Source organism: Pleurodeles waltl, chromosome 12, assembly GCF_031143425.1.
Source record: "Pleurodeles waltl isolate 20211129_DDA chromosome 12, aPleWal1.hap1.20221129, whole genome shotgun sequence".
NCBI lineage: Eukaryota > Metazoa > Chordata > Amphibia > Caudata > Salamandridae > Pleurodeles > Pleurodeles waltl.
In genome coordinates this window covers 679,062,031-679,075,244 of record NC_090451.1, presented here as the reverse complement: position 1 = coordinate 679,075,244, position 13,214 = coordinate 679,062,031, and the positions used below count along the sequence as shown (strand labels likewise).

The following is a 13,214-nucleotide window of genomic DNA, read 5'->3' as shown; positions in this document are numbered from 1 at the left end:
CCTGGTCGTTGTAATTCTCATTTCCCTTATTCATGCATGGTATTGCTTTGAAATTCTGCAAAATACCAAGTGCTTATTTCATTATGAGATGAAGCATTCCAAAGTGAATAGGAGTCTACTCTTGTTTTTAAACTGTATTTAACATTTTCTTGAAGAAATTAAATTCTATAAGTTTGGACCAAATTTGAGGTACTGCTGAGATTTGAACTCAGGATTTCCTGTTTACGAGACAGACGCTTTAACCACTAAGCCACAGCACCTCTTTGTCCTAAGGCGATTGAATAATTCACTTAGTTGCATTATTGGTTCTCAATGCCTTCTGTGGAGTCTTCTTTTTCTGTGTTATTACTTTAGACATAAAAGAATTCCCCATCACTTAAGAAGAATACCTAAAGTCTTTGTTAAAATGTACTCATAAAAGTAGATTACATTTTTGAGTGTTTCACAAATTATTATTGTAGAGGATTGCATCACTTTTCCTCTTCAACTCCATGGTTTGATTTCCTATTTATCTTCCTCTTTGATATACCCTTCATTTTACATTCACAGTCTAGCTTCTGTCATCTTGAAAATACTCTGAATTTTATTTAGTATCAAGATGAATTGTTCAGTAGTAAGCTGATTCAAATTTTTCATTTTTAAATTATATCAAAGGTTCATCTAATGAAATTAATCTGTTATTTAACTTTGAAAAGAGAAAGGTGCTGCTAAGAGTTGAAGTTAGGATGTCCTGTTTTCCATAAAGACACTTTAACCACCTAGGCCACAGAACCTGCATCACAAACTTTACTGGATCTGATAACAGAATGGAGTGCAATAGAAATCTTGTTTTTCAATTTTCTTTTCTAAGTTGATACAACTCTGTTGTCAAACACTATGGGTGAGAAGACCACATTTATTTTAGAATACTTCCTTAATGAGTGACTTACCCTAGCTATAGAATATAAAATTATGTGTTGTGAGTAAAATGCATTAGTTAAATTGAACTTTCAATTTCTTTGTTGTCTCTTTCCTTTTCTTTAACATTCTCTTTTCCCCTATTCTTTTATGGTATTGGTTTGAAATTCTGCAAAACACAAAGTGTTTATTTCATTTGGAGATCAAGCATTCTAAAGTCAACAGAACACTACTCTTGTTTTTAAACTATATTTAATGTTTACTTGAAGAAATTGAGTTTTAAAAGTTTGAACTAATTCTAAAGTGTTGCTGAAATTTGAAAACAGGACTTCCTATTTATGAGAGAGAAGCTTTGACCACTAAACAACAGCACCTACTTATCTTACAAACTATGAATAGCTGACTTTGTGGAGATGACTTGTCCTCACTGCCTTCAGTGCAGTCTTGTTTATCTGTGGTGAAATGTTGAACAGAAAAGCATTCCCCACCACTTAAGAAGAATACCTACATTTTAGTTAAAAAGTACTTAGAAAAGTGGTTTACATTTTTGTGTTGTTTACACATAATAATTGTAGAGGAATACATCAATTGCCTTCAACTCTAGGGTTTTAGTTCATATATACCTTCCTATTTGATTTACTCTTCCTTTTACATTCAAAGTATTGCTTCTGTTACCATGAAAATTCTCTGAATTTTGTTTAATATTAAGATGAACTGTCTATTAGTAAGATGACTCTGATTTTTCATTTTTAAATTGTGTTAGAGAACATGTCAGGAAACTGATCTGTAATTAAAATATGAAGGTGCTGCTGAGATTTGAACTCAGGATCGCCTGTTTACTAGACAGGTGCTTTAACCAGGTAAGCCACAGCACCTGCATGACAAAGTTCTATGAAATAGTTAGCTGAATGGAGTGAAATAGAAATCAGTTTTGTTTTTTTAGTTTTCTTTTCTAAGTTCACACAACTCTGTTCTGAAACACTGTAGTTGAGAACACCAAATTTATTTAAAAATACTTCCATAAGAGGTGGCTTACCGTTCTTCTAGAATATTGAATTATGTCTTGTGAGTGAAATGCATTAGTTAAATTCAATTCTAAATTGAATTTTCATCTCTTTCCTGGTCTTTGTAATTCTCATTTCCCTTATTCATGCATGGTATTGCTTTGAAATTCTGCAAATACCAAGTGCTTATTTCATTATGAGATGAAGCATTATAAAGTGAATAGGAGTCTACTCTTGTTTTTAAACTGTATTTAACATTTTCTTGAAGAAATTAAATTCTATAAGTTTGGAGCAAATTTGAGGTACTGCTGAGATTTGAAATCAGGATTTCCTGTTTACGAAACAGGCGATTTAACCACTAAGCCACAGCACCTCTTTGCCCTATGGCAATTGAATAATTCACTTAGTTGCTATTATTGGTTCTCAATGCCTTCTGTGCAGGCTTCTTTATCTGTGTTATTACGTTAGACATAAAAGAATTCCCCATCACTTAAGAAGAATACCTAAGTCTTTGTTAAAAAGTACTCATAAAAGTAGATTACATTTTTGAGTGTTTCACAAATTATTATTCTAGAGGATTGCATCACTTTTCCTCTTCAACTCCATGGTTTTATTTCCTATTTATCTTCCTCTTTGATATACCCTTCATTTTACATTCACAGTCTAGCTTCTGTCATCTTGAAAATACTCTGAATTTTATTTAGTATTAAGATGAATTGTTCAATAGTACGCTAATTCTAATTTTTCATTTTGAAATTATATCAAAGGTTCATCTAATGAAAATAATCTGTTATTTAACTATGAAAAGAGAAAGGTGCTGCTAAGAGTTGAAGTTAGGATCTCCTGTTTTCCATAAAGACACTTTAACCACCTAGGCCACAGAACCTGCATGACAAACTTTACTGGATCTGATAACAGAATGGAGTGCAATAGAAATCTCGTTTTTCAATTTTCTTTTCTAAGTTGATACAACTCTGTTGTCAAACACTATAGGTGAGAAGACCTCATTTATTTTCAAAAACTTCCTGAATGAGTGACGTACCCTACCTATAGAATATTGAATTATGTGTTGTGAGTAAAATGCATTAGTTAAATTGAACTTTCAATTTGTTTGTCGTCTCTTTCCTTTTCTTTAACATTCTCTTTTCCCCTATTCATTTGTGGTATTGCTTTGAAATTCTGCAAAACACAAAGTGTTTATTTCATTTGGTGATCAAGCATTCTAAAGTCAACAGAACACTACTCTTGTTTTTAAACTATATTTAATGTTTACTTGAAGAAATTGAGTTTTAAAAGTTTGAACTAATTCTAAAGTGTTGCTGAAATTTGAAAACAGGACTTCCTATTTATGAGAGAGAAGCTTTGACCACTAAACAACAGCACCTACGTATCTTACAAAATATGAATAGCTGACTTTGTGGAGATGACTTGTCCTCACTGCCTTCAGTGCAGTCTTGTTTATCTGTGGTGAAATGTTGAACAGAAAAGCATTCCCCACCACTTAAGAAGAATACCTACATTTTAGTTAAAAAGTACTTGGAAAAGTGGATTACATTTTTGAGTGGTTTACACATAATAATTGTAGAGGAATACATCAATTGCCTTCAACTCTAGGGTTTTAGTTCATATATACCTTCCTATTTGATTTACTCTTCCTTTTACATTCAAAGTATTGCTTCTGTTACCATGAAAATTCTCTGAATTTTGTTTAATATTAAGATGAACTGTCTATTAGTAAGATGACTCAGATTTTTCATTTTTAAATTGGGTTAGAGAACATGTCAGGAAACTGATCTGTAATTTAACAATTAAAATATGAAGGTGCTGCTGAGATTTGAACTCAGGATCTTCTGTTTACTAGACAGGCGCTTTAACCAGCTAAGCCACAGCACCTGTGTGACAAAGTTTATTGAAATAGTTAGCTGAATGGAGTGAAATAGAAATCAGTTTTGTTTTTTTAATTTTCTTTTCTAAGTTCACACAACTCGGTTCTAAAACACTGTAGGTGAGAACACCAAATTTATTTAAAAATACTTCCATAAGAGGTGGCTTACCGTTCTTCTAATATATTGAATTATGTCTTGTGAGTGAAATGCATTAGTTAAATTCACCTCTAAATTTAATTTTCATCTCTTTCCTGGTCGTTGTAATTCTCATTTCCCTTATTCATGCATGGTATTGCTTTGAAATTCTGCAAAATACCAAGTGCTTATTTCATTATGAGATGAAGCATTCCAAAGTGAATAGGAGTCTACTCTTGTTTTTAAACTGTATTTAACATTTTCTTGAAGAAATTAAATTCTATAAGTTTGGACCAAATTTGAGGTACTGCTGAGATTTGAACTCAGGATTTCCTGTTTACGAGACAGACGCTTTAACCACTAAGCCACAGCACCTCTTTGTCCTTAGGCGATTGAATAATTCACTTAGTTGCATTATTGGTTCTCAATGCCTTCTGTGGAGTCTTCTTTTTCTGTGTTATTACTTTAGACATAAAAGAATTCCCCATCACTTAAGAAGAATACCTAAAGTCTTTGTTAAAATGTACTCATAAAAGTAGATTACATTTTTGAGTGTTTCACAAATTATTATTGTAGAGGATTGCATCACTTTTCCTCTTCAACTCCATGGTTTGATTTCCTATTTATCTTCCTCTTTGATATACCCTTCATTTTACATTCACAGTCTAGCTTCTGTCATCTTGAAAATACTCTGAATTTTATTTAGTATCAAGATGAATTGTTCAATAGTAAGCTGATTAAAATTTTTCATTTTTAAATTATATCAAAGGTTCATCTAATGAAATTAATCTGTTATTTAACTATGAAAAGAGAAAGGTGCTGCTAAGAGTTGAAGTTAGGATCTCCTGTTTTCCATAAAGACACTTTAACCACCTAGGCCACAGAACCTGCATCACAAACTTTACTGGATCTGATAACAGAATGGAGTGCAATAGAAATCTTGTTTTTCAATTTTCTTTTCTAAGTTGATACAACTCTGTTGTCAAACACTATGGGTGAGAAGACCACATTTATTTTAGAATACTTCCTTAATGAGTGACTTACCCTAGCTATAGAATATAAAAGTATGTGTTGTGAGTAAAATGCATTAGTTAAATTGAACTTTCAATTTCTTTGTTGTCTCTTTCCTTTTCTTTAACATTCTCTTTTCCCCTATTCTTTTATGGTATTGGTTTGAAATTCTGCAAAACACAAAGTGTTTATTTCATTTGGAGATCAAGCATTCTAAAGTCAACAGAACACTACTCTTGTTTTTAAACTATATTTAATGTTTACTTGAAGAAATTGAGTTTTAAAAGTTTGAACTAATTCTAAAGTGTTGCTGAAATTTGAAAACAGGACTTCCTATTTATGAGAGAGAAGCTTTGACCACTAAACAACAGCACCTACTTATCTTACAAACTATGAATAGCTGACTTTGTGGAGATGACTTGTCCTCACTGCCTTCAGTGCAGTCTTGTTTATCTGTGGTGAAATGTTGAACAGAAAAGCATTCCCCACCACTTAAGAAGAATACCTACATTTTAGTTAAAAAGTACTTAGAAAAGTGGATTACATTTTTGTGTTGTTTACACATAATAATTGTAGAGGAATACATCAATTGCCTTCAACTCTAGGGTTTTAGTTCATATATACCTTCCTATTTGATTTACTCTTCCTTTTACATTCAAAGTATTGCTTCTGTTACCATGAAAATTCTCTGAATTTTGTTTAATATTAAGATGAACTGTCTATTAGTAAGATGACTCTGATTTTTCATTTTTAAATTGTGTTAGAGAACATGTCAGGAAACTGATCTGTAATTTAACAATTAAAATATGAAGGTGCTGCTGAGATTTGAACTCAGGATCGCCTGTTTACTAGACAGGTGCTTTAACCAGGTAAGCCACAGCACCTGCATGACAAAGTTCTATGAAATAGTTAGCTGAATGGAGTGAAATAGAAATCAGTTTTGTTTTTTTAGTTTTCTTTTCTAAGTTCACACAACTCTGTTCTGAAACACTGTAGTTGAGAACACCAAATTTATTTAAAAATACTTCCATAAGAGGTGGCTTACCGTTCTTCTAGAATATTGAATTATGTCTTGTGAGTGAAATGCATTAGTTAAATTCAATTCTAAATTGAATTTTCATCTCTTTCCTGGTCTTTGTAATTCTCATTTCCCTTATTCATGCATGGTATTGCTTTGAAATTCTGCAAATACCAAGTGCTTATTTCATTATGAGATGAAGCATTATAAAGTGAATAGGAGTCTACTCTTGTTTTTAAACTGTATTTAACATTTTCTTGAAGAAATTAAATTCTATAAGTTTGGAGCAAATTTGAGGTACTGCTGAGATTTGAAATCAGGATTTCCTGTTTACGAGACAGGCGCTTTAACCACTAAGCCACAGCACCTCTTTGCCCTATGGCAATTGAATAATTCACTTAGTTGCTATTATTGGTTCTCAATGCCTTCTGTGCAGGCTTCTTTATCTGTGTTATTACGTTAGACATAAAAGAATTCCCCATCACTTAAGAAGAATACCTAAGTCTTTGTTAAAAAGTACTCATAAAAGTAGATTACATTTTTGAGTGTTTCACAAATTATTATTCTAGAGGATTGCATCACTTTTCCTCTTCAACTCCATGGTTTTATTTCCTATTTATCTTCCTCTTTGATATACCCTTCATTTTACATTCACAGTCTAGCTTCTGTCATCTTGAAAATACTCTGAATTTTATTTAGTATTAAGATGAATTGTTCAATAGTACGCTAATTCTAATTTTTCATTTTGAAATTATATCAAAGGTTCATCTAATGAAAATAATCTGTTATTTAACTATGAAAAGAGAAAGGTGCTGCTAAGAGTTGAAGTTAGGATCTCCTGTTTTCCATAAAGACACTTTAACCACCTAGGCCACAGAACCTGCATGACAAACTTTACTGGATCTGATAACAGAATGGAGTGCAATAGAAATCTCGTTTTTCAATTTTCTTTTCTAAGTTGATACAACTCTGTTGTCAAACACTATAGGTGAGAAGACCTTATTTATTTTCAAAAACTTCCTGAATGAGTGACGTACCCTACCTATAGAATATTGAATTATGTGTTGTGAGTAAAATGCGTTAGTTAAATTGAACTTTCAATTTGTTTGTCGTCTCTTTCCTTTTCTTTAACATTCTCTTTTCCCCTATTCATTTGTGGTATTGCTTTGAAATTCTGCAAAACACAAAGTGTTTATTTCATTTGGTGATCAAGCATTCTAAAGTCAACAGAACACTACTCTTGTTTTTAAACTATATTTAATGTTTACTTGAAGAAATTGAGTTTTAAAAGTTTGAACTAATTCTAAAGTGTTGCTGAAATTTGAAAACAGGACTTCCTATTTATGAGAGAGAAGCTTTGACCACTAAACAACAGCACCTACTTATCTTACAAAATATGAATAGCTGACTTTGTGGAGATGACTTATCTTCACTGCCTTCAGTGCAGTCTTGTTTATCTGTGGTGAAATGTTGAACAGAAAAGCATTCCCCACCACTTAAGAAGAATACCTACATTTTAGTTAAAAAGTACTTGGAAAAGTGGATTACATTTTTGAGTGGTTTACACATAATAATTGTACAGGAATACATCAATTGCCTTCAACTCTAGGGTTTTAGTTCATATATACCTTCCTATTTAATTTACTCTTCCTTTTACATTCAAAGTATTGCTTCTGTTACCATGAAAATTCTCTGAATTTTGTTTAATATTAAGATGAACTGTCAGTAAGATGACTCAGATTTTTCATTTTTAAATTGTGTTAGAGAACATGTCAGGAAACTGATCTGTAATTTAACAATTAAAATATGAAGGTGCTGCTGAGATTTGAACTCAGGATCTCCTGTTTACTAGACAGGCGCTTTAACCAGCTAAGCCACAGCACCTGTGTGACAAAGTTTATTGAAATAGTTAGCTGAATGGAGTGAAATAGAAATCAGTTTTGTTTTTTTAATTTTCTTTTCTAAGTTCACACAACTCGGTTCTGAAACACTGTAGGTGAGAACACCAAATTTATTTTGAAATACTTCCATAAGAGGTGGCTTACCGTTCTTCTAGAATATTAAATTATGTCTTGTGAGTGAAATGCATTAGTTAAATTCAACTCTAAATTGAATTTTCATCTCTTTCCTGGTCGTTGTAATTCTCATTTCCCTTATTCATGCATGGTATTGCTTTGAAATTCTGCAAAATACCAAGTGCTTATTTCATTATTAGATGAAGCATTCTAAAGTGAATAGGAGTCTACTCCTGTTTTTAAACTGTATTTAACATTTTCTTGAAGAAATTAAATTCTATAAGTTTGGAGCAAATTTGAGGTATTGCTGAGATTGAACTCAGGGATTTCCTGTTTACGAGACAGGTGCTTTAACCACTAAGCCACAGCACCTCTTGGTCCTAAGGAGATTGAATAATTTACTTAGTTGCATTATTGGTTCTCAATGCCTTCTGTGCAGTCTTCTTTATCTGTGTTATTATGTTAGACATAAAAGAATTCCCCATCACTTAAGAAGAATACCTAAGTCTTTGTTAAAAAGTACTCATAAAAGTAGATTACATTTTTGAGTGTTTCACAAATTATTATTGTAGAGGATTGCATCACTTTTCCTCTTCAACTCCATGGTTTTATTTCCTATTTATCTTCCTCTTTGATATACCCTTCATTTTACATTCACAGTCTAGCTTCTGTCATCTTGAAAATACTCTGAATCTTATTTAGTATTAAGATGAATTGTTCAATAGTAAGCTAATTCTAATTTTTCATTTTGAAATTATATCAAAGGTTCATCTAATGAAAATAATCTGTTATTTAACTATGAAAAGAGAAAGGTGCTGCTAAGAGTTGAAGTTAGGATCTCCTGTTTTCCATAAAGACACTTTAACCACCTAGGCCACAGAACCTGCATGACAAATTTTACTGGATCTGATAACAGAATGGAGTACAATAGAAATCTCGTTTTTCAATTTTCTTTTCTAAGTTGATACAACTCTGTTGTCAAACACTATAGGTGAGAAGACCAAATTTATTTTAGAATACTTCCTTTATGAGTGACTTACCCTACCTATAGAATATTGAATTATGTGTAGTGAGTAAAATGCATTAGTTAAATTGAACTTTCAATTTGTTTGTCGTCTCTTTCCTTTTCTTTAACATTCTCTTTTCCCCTATTCATTTATGGTATTGCTTTGAAATTCTTCAAAACACAAAGTGTTTATTTCATTTGGAGATCAAGCATTCTTAAGTCAACAGAACACTACTCTTGTTTTTAAACTGTATTTAATGTTTACTTGAAGAAATTGACTTTTAAAAGTTTGAACTAATTCTAAAGTGTTGCTGAAATTTGAAAACAGGACTTCCTATTTATGAGAGAGAAGCTTTGACCACTAAACAACAGCACCTACTTATCTTACAAACTATGAATAGCTGACTTTGTGGAGATGACTTGTCCTCACTGCCTTCAGTGCAGTCTTGTTTATATGTGGTGAAATGTTGAACAGAAAAGCATTCCCCACCACTTAAGAAGAATACCTACATTTTAGTTAAAAAGTACTTAGAAAAGTGGATTAAATTTTTGTGTGGTTTACACATAATAATTGTAGAGGAATACATCAATTGCCTTCAACTCTAGGGTTTTAGTTCATATATACCTTCCTATTTGATTTACTCTTCCTTTTACATTCAAAGTATTGCTTCTGTTACCATGAAAATTCTCTGAATTTTGTTTAATATTAAGATGAACTGTCTATAAGTAAGATAACTCTGATTTTTCATTTTTAAATTGTGTTAGAGAACATGTCAGGAAACTGATCTGTAATTTAACAATTAAAATATGAAGGTGCTGCTGAGATTTGAACTCAGGATCCCCTGTTTACTAGACAGGCGCTTTAACCAGCTAAGCCACAGCACCTGCATGACCAAGTTCTATGAAATAGTTAGCTGAATGGAGTGAAATAGAAATCAGTTTTGTTTTTTTAGTTTTCTTTTCTAAGTTCACACAACTCTGTTCTGAAACACTGTAGGTGAGAACACCAAATTTATTTAAAAATACTTCCATAAGAGGTGGCTTACCGTTCTTCTAGAATATTGAATTATGTCTTGTGAGTGAAATGCATTAGTTAAATTCAACTCTAAATTGAATTTTCATCTCTTTCCTGGTCGTTGTAATTCTCATTTCCCTTATTCATGCATGGTATTGCTTTGAAATTCTGCAAATACCAAGTGCTTATTTCATTATGAGATGAAGCATTCTAAAGTGAATAGGAGTCTACTCTTGTTTTTAAACTGTATTTAGCATTTTCTTGAAGAAATTAAATTCTATAAGTATAGAGCAAATTTGAGGTACTGCTGAGATTTGAACTCAGGATTTCCTGTTTACGAGACAGGCACTTTAACCACTAAGCCACAGCACCTCGTTTCCCTATGGCAATTGAATAATTCACTTAGTTGCCATTATTGGTTCTCAATGCCTTCTGTGCAGTCTTCTTTATCTGTGTTATTACGTTAGACATAAAAGAATTCCCCATCACTTAAGAAGAATACCTAAGTCTTTGTTAAAAAGTACTCATAAAAGTAGATTACATTTTTGAGTGTTTCACAAATTATTATTGTAGAGGATTGCACCACTTTTCCTCTTCAACTCCATGGTTTTATTTCCTATTTATCTTCCTCTTTGATATACCCTTCATTTTACATTCACAGTCTAGCTTCTGTCATCTTGAAAATACTCTGAATTTTATTTAGTATTAAGATGAATTGTTCAATAGTAAGCTAATTCTAATTTTTCATTTTGAAATAATATCAAAGGTTCATCTAATGAAAATAATCTGTTATTTAACTATGAAAAGAGAAAGGTGCTGCTAAGAGTTGAAGTTAGGATCTCCTATTTTCAAAGACACTTTAACCACCTAGGCCACAGAACCTGCATGACAAACTTTACTGGATCTGATAACAGAATGGAGTGCAATAGAAATCTCGTTTTTCAATTTTCTTTTCTAAGTTGATACAACTCTTTTGTCAAACACTATAGGTGAGAAGACCTAATTTATTTTAGAATACTTCCTTAATGAGTGACTTACCCTACCTATAGAATATTGAATTATGTGTTGTGAGTAAAATGCATTAGTTAAATTGAACTTTCAATTTGTTTGTCGTCTCTTTCCTTTTCTTTAACATTCTCTTTTCCCCTATTCATTTATGGTATTGCTTTGAAATTCTACAAAACACAAAGTGTTTATTTCATTTGGTGATCAAGCATTCTAAAGTCAACAGAACACTACTCTTGTTTTTAAACTATATTTAATGTTTACTTGAAGAAATTGAGTTTTAAAAGTTTGAACTAATTCTAAAGTGTTGCTGAAATTTGAAAACAGGACTTCCTATTTATGAGAGAGAAGCTTTGACCACTAAACAACAGCACCTACTTATCTTACAAAATATGAATAGCTGACTTTGTGGAGATGACTTGTCCTCACTGCCTTCAGTGCAGTCTTGTTTATCTGTGGTGAAATGTTGAACAGAAAAGCATTCCCCACCACTTAAGAAGAATACCTACATTTTAGTTAAAAAGTACTTGGAAAAGTGGATTACATTTTTGAGTGGTTTACACATAATTATTGTAGAGGAATACATCAATTGTCTTCAACTCTAGGGTTTTAGTTCATATATACCTTCCTATTTGATTTACTCTTCATTGTACATTCAAAGTATTGCTTCTGTTACCATGAAAATTCTCTGAATTTTATTTAATATTAAGATGACTCAGATTTTTAATTTTTAAATGGTGTTAGAAAAGCATCTCAGGAAACTGATCTGTAATTTAACAATTAAAATATAAAGGTGCTGCTGAGATTTGAACTCAGGATCTCCTGTTTACTAGACAGGCGCTTTAACCAGCTAAGCCACAGCACCTGTGTGACAAAGTTTATTGAAATAGTTAGCTGAATGGAGTGAAATAGAAATCAGTTTTGTTTTTTTAATTTTCTTTTCTAAGTTCACACAACTCGGTTCTGAAACACTGTAGGTGAGAACACCAAATGTATTTAAAAATACTTCCATCAGAGGTGGCTTACCGTTCTTCTAGAATATTGAATTATGTCTTGTGAGTGAAATGCATTAGTTAAATTCAACTCTAAATTGAATTTTCATCTCTTTCCTGGTCGTTGTAATTCTCATTTCCCTTATTCATGCATTGTATTGCTTTGAAATTCTGCAAATACCAAGTGCTTATTTCATTATGAGATGAAGCATTCTAAAGTGAATAGGAGTCTACTCTTGTTTTTAAACTGTATTTAACATTTTCTTGAAGAAATTAAATTCTATAAATTTAGAGCAAATTCGAGGTACTGCTGAGATTTGAACTCAGGATTTCCTGTTTACGAGACAGGCGCTTTAACCACTAAGCCACAGCACCTCGTTTCCCTATGGCAATTGAATAATTCACTTAGTTGCCATTATTGGTTCTCAATGCCTTCTGTGCAGTCTTCTTTATCTGTGTTATTACGTTAGACATAAAAGAATTCCCCATCACTTAAGAAGAATACCTAAGTCTTTGTTAAAAAGTACTCATAAAAGTAGATTACATTTTTGAGTGTTTCACAAATTATTATTGTAGAGGACTGCATCACTTTTCCTCTTCAACTCCATGGTTTGATTTCCTATTTATCTTCCTCTTTGATATACCCTTCATTTTACATTCACAGTCTAGCTTCTGTCATCTTGAAAATACTCTGAATTTTATTTAGTATCAAGATGAATTGTTCAATAGTAAGCTGATTCAATTTTTTCATTTTTAAATTATATCAAAGGTTCATCTAATGAAAATAATCTGTTATTTAACTATGAAAAGAGAAAGGTGCTGCTAAGAGTTGAAGTTAGGATCTCCTGTTTTCCATAAAGACACTTTAACCACCTAGGCCACAGAATCTGCATCACAAACTTTACTGGATCTGATAACAGAATAGAGTGCAATAGAAATCTCGTTTTTCAATTTTCTTTTCTAAGTTGATACAACTCTGTTGTCAAACACTATAGGTGAGAAGACCACATTTATTTTAGAATACTTCCTTAATGAGTGACTTACCCTACTTATAGAATATAAAATTATGTGTAGTGAGTAAAATGCATTAGTTAAATTGAACTTTCAATTTATTTGTTGTCTCTTTCCTTTTCTTTAACATTCTCTTTTCCCCTATTCATTTATGGTATTGCTTTGAAATTCTGCAAAACACAAAGTGTTTATTTCATTTGGAGATCAAGCATTCTAAAG

General features: G+C 31.9%; 11 non-coding genes across 11 annotated transcripts; all 11 read right to left on the bottom strand.

The window, feature by feature from the left end:
- Positions 1–187: 187 nt before the first annotated feature.
- On the bottom strand, positions 188–260 carry TRNAT-CGU (transfer RNA threonine (anticodon CGU)). The gene has a single exon. It is a non-coding gene; the product is annotated as a tRNA-Thr (tRNA).
- Positions 261–1,698: 1,438 nt separating this feature from the next.
- On the bottom strand, positions 1,699–1,772 carry TRNAT-AGU (transfer RNA threonine (anticodon AGU)). Its single transcript has one exon. It is a non-coding gene; the product is annotated as a tRNA-Thr (tRNA).
- Positions 1,773–3,720: 1,948 nt separating this feature from the next.
- Positions 3,721–3,794, bottom strand: TRNAT-AGU (transfer RNA threonine (anticodon AGU)). Its single transcript has one exon. It is a non-coding gene; the product is annotated as a tRNA-Thr (tRNA).
- Positions 3,795–4,224: 430 nt separating this feature from the next.
- On the bottom strand, positions 4,225–4,297 carry TRNAT-CGU (transfer RNA threonine (anticodon CGU)). Its single transcript has one exon. It is a non-coding gene; the product is annotated as a tRNA-Thr (tRNA).
- Positions 4,298–5,743: 1,446 nt separating this feature from the next.
- On the bottom strand, positions 5,744–5,817 carry TRNAT-AGU (transfer RNA threonine (anticodon AGU)). Its single transcript has one exon. It is a non-coding gene; the product is annotated as a tRNA-Thr (tRNA).
- A 429-nt stretch (positions 5,818–6,246) lies between these two features.
- TRNAT-CGU (transfer RNA threonine (anticodon CGU)) lies at positions 6,247–6,319 on the bottom strand. The gene has a single exon. It is a non-coding gene; the product is annotated as a tRNA-Thr (tRNA).
- A 1,442-nt stretch (positions 6,320–7,761) lies between these two features.
- Positions 7,762–7,835, bottom strand: TRNAT-AGU (transfer RNA threonine (anticodon AGU)). The gene has a single exon. It is a non-coding gene; the product is annotated as a tRNA-Thr (tRNA).
- Positions 7,836–9,783: 1,948 nt separating this feature from the next.
- TRNAT-AGU (transfer RNA threonine (anticodon AGU)) lies at positions 9,784–9,857 on the bottom strand. The gene has a single exon. It is a non-coding gene; the product is annotated as a tRNA-Thr (tRNA).
- A 429-nt stretch (positions 9,858–10,286) lies between these two features.
- Positions 10,287–10,359, bottom strand: TRNAT-CGU (transfer RNA threonine (anticodon CGU)). The gene has a single exon. It is a non-coding gene; the product is annotated as a tRNA-Thr (tRNA).
- Positions 10,360–11,783: 1,424 nt separating this feature from the next.
- TRNAT-AGU (transfer RNA threonine (anticodon AGU)) lies at positions 11,784–11,857 on the bottom strand. Its single transcript has one exon. It is a non-coding gene; the product is annotated as a tRNA-Thr (tRNA).
- Positions 11,858–12,286: 429 nt separating this feature from the next.
- TRNAT-CGU (transfer RNA threonine (anticodon CGU)) lies at positions 12,287–12,359 on the bottom strand. The gene has a single exon. It is a non-coding gene; the product is annotated as a tRNA-Thr (tRNA).
- Between the last annotated feature and the right edge of the window lie 855 nt (positions 12,360–13,214).